This window comes from Carlito syrichta, unplaced genomic scaffold (assembly GCF_000164805.1).
Source record: "Carlito syrichta isolate Samal-C Ts95f unplaced genomic scaffold, Tarsius_syrichta-2.0.1 Scaffold126464, whole genome shotgun sequence".
In the NCBI taxonomy this organism is placed as follows: domain Eukaryota; kingdom Metazoa; phylum Chordata; class Mammalia; order Primates; family Tarsiidae; genus Carlito; species Carlito syrichta.
The window spans coordinates 68,901-71,892 of NW_007070560.1; positions in this window are offsets into that span (position 1 = coordinate 68,901).

The window sequence follows — 2,992 nt, forward strand, 5'->3', positions numbered from 1 at the left end:
GAGCTTTGCAGTTTTTTCCATAACTGAAATTTTAAACAGCTACAGGTTATGTTTTAAAGCAGAAAACTAAAAATGACTGTGCTATTGTCCACAAGCTGATTACATATTTATTGGGTTATAGCATGCTCTTAACCTAAGTCTATGGTATACTTTATTACGGTCCTCTCAACTCTATCACCCAGACTGGAGTGCAGTGGCTGTTCCCAGCCACCACAGCCTCGACCTGCTGGGCTCCAGCGATCCTTCCGCCTCAGCCTTCCAAGTAGCTGGAACTATAGGCGCGCGCTACCACGCCTGGCTAATTTTTGATTTATTGTAGAGATGAGGTCTCGCCAAGTTGCCCAGGCGGGTCTCGAACCCATGGGCTCAGGCAATCCACTCACCTCGGCCTCTCAAAGCACAGGATTACAGGCTGAGCCACCGAGCCCGGCCTGTTTGGTTTTTTTGAGCAAGGGTCTCATTCTGTCACCCAGCCTGGAGTGTACTGGCACCAACACAGCTTACCGTAGCCTCAACTTCCTGGACTCAGGTGATCCTTTTGCTTCAACCTCCCAAGTAGCTAGGACTACAGGCACGCACCACCATGCCTGGCTAATCTTTTTTATTTTTTGTAGAGATGAGGTCTCGCTATGTTGCCTAACCTGGTCTCAAACTCCTGGGCTCAAGCAGTCCACCTGCCTTGGCCTCCTAAAGTGCTGGGATCATCATAGTCTCTTTTTAATCTAATCTTGGAGGTGCTGCCTATCACTTTTGCCATGCTATGTTCATTAAAAGCAAGTTACAAGGTCCGCCCACACTCAAGGGGAAGGAATTACATAGATTGAATACCAGGAGGTAGGGATCATTGCCGTCCATAGTAGAAGCCGCCTACCCAGTGTATTCTAGATACATCCTTGTCTTGAACTTTACCTATGGCTATGTGTTTTCCTGGTAATTTGACCTTTGACCCTATGCCATTTCTTATTTTAAGAGTTATGTCCTAGCCGGGCTCGGTGGCTCAGCCTGTAATCCCGTGCCTTTGGGAGGCTGAGGTGAGTGGATTGTCTGAGCCTGTGGGTTCGAGACCCACCTGGGCAACTTGGCGAGACCTTATCTCTACAATAAATCAAAAATTAGCTGGGCGTGGTAGTGCACGCCTGTAGTTCCAACTAATTGGAAGGCTGAGGTGGAAGGATCGCTGGAGCCCAGCAGGTCGAGGCTGCGGTGGCTGGGAGCGGCCACTGCACTCTAGTCTGGAGGACGGAGTGAGACTCCAACTCAAAAAAAAAAGAGTTATGTCCTCTGGAGAAGCTAGAAATGAAAGATAGCTTTATTTCAAATCCAACAATCCTGGCTTCTTTATGTTTCTTCTAAATACTGATGTAAAACAGAACAGTTCCTTTTTTAATTCACTTCACTTCTCTTGTATTATAAGTATCTAAAAGAAACTACTCAACCCTTTCAACATTCTATCCAGAAATGGCCATAGCAAGATTCATTTGTTCATTAGCCACCTTCTCTAATTTTCATGTAACTGCAGGCTAGTCTAGTAACTATTCTTTCAACACCTAAATCGGCTCCCTTCTCTCCAGCCTGCAAAAACAACATTCTCATTGTTCTTTTATAGTGATCTTCACTAACAGATGCCTCAAGGCTCTTCCAGCTTCCATCCTCCACCTGATCCCAAAGCCACTGCCATATGTTTTAGGTTTCTATTACAGCAGGGCCCCACTTCTAGGTATGCAATTGTGTTTCAGCTACATATTGCTGTATTACAAACCGCCCTGAAACTTAGTGACTTAAAACAACAACATTCACATACTTCATTCACTTTTTTTTCTAACAGTTTTGCAATTTGGGCAGGGTTTGCTGCAGAAAGCTCATCTCTCTTCCATATGGCATCAGCTGAAGCAGCTCAATGAGGGTTGGAGCATTCACTTCCAAGGCTGGCAAATTGATACTGGCTGTCTGCAGAGCTTAGCTGGGGTGTAAGCCAGACACCTGGATACTTTTCCATGTGGGTCTCTCAGCACGTGGCTGCTTGGGCTTTCTCAAATCATTGGAGGGAAGTGAGTGGATCTCAGGACTCTTTGGGAGGTAAGAATCAGGGGGATGCTGCACAATCATGTGAATATATTCAACATGACTGAACTAGACACTTAAAAATAGTTAAGATGATCCAGGTGTGGTGGCTCATACCTGTAATCCTTGTGCTTTGAGATAATTTGAGACCAGGAGTTTGAGACCAGCCTGGGCAAATTAGTGAGACCTCCCCCTCCAACCCATCTTCACAAAAAATAAAAATATTAGTCAGGCATGGTGGTGCACACCTGCAGTTCCAGCTACTAATGGGGTTGAGGCAGAAGGGTCACTTGAATTAGAAATTTGAGGCTGCAGTGAACTATTATTGGCACCACTGCACTCCAGCCTGGGTAGCAGAGTAAGACCTTGTATCTAAAAAAAAAAAAAAAGAGTAATAGTAATTTTTTTTTTTGAGTTGGAGTCTCACTCTGTCGCCCAGACTGGAGTGAAGTGGCTGCTCCCGGCCACCGCAGCCTCGACCTGCTGGGCTCCGGCGATCCTTCCGCCTCAGCCTTCCAAGTAGCTGGAACTACAGGCGCATGCTACCATGCCCAGCTGATTTTTTTGATTTATTGTAGAGATGAGGTCTCGCCAAGTTGCCCAGGCGGGTCTCGAACCCACGGGCTCAGGCAATTCACTCACCTCGGCCTCCCAAAGCGCGGGATTACAGGCTGAGCCACTGAGCCCGGCCAATAATTTTTAAAAAATGGATAAGACAGAAAATTTTGTTATGTATACCAGGAGTACCGAAAAAAATGTAGATACATTTTAAGAGATGCTATCTATGTATTACTTCTAGTTTGCCATAATCAGAAGTCTCTGGAAGCTGATGGTAACCATTTGAGCACCTCTTGTAATTGCAGAAGTCAAACATGACTTGTATTCATCTTTTGTTATCAGTATATATTATTACAATTTTTTTTTTTTTTTT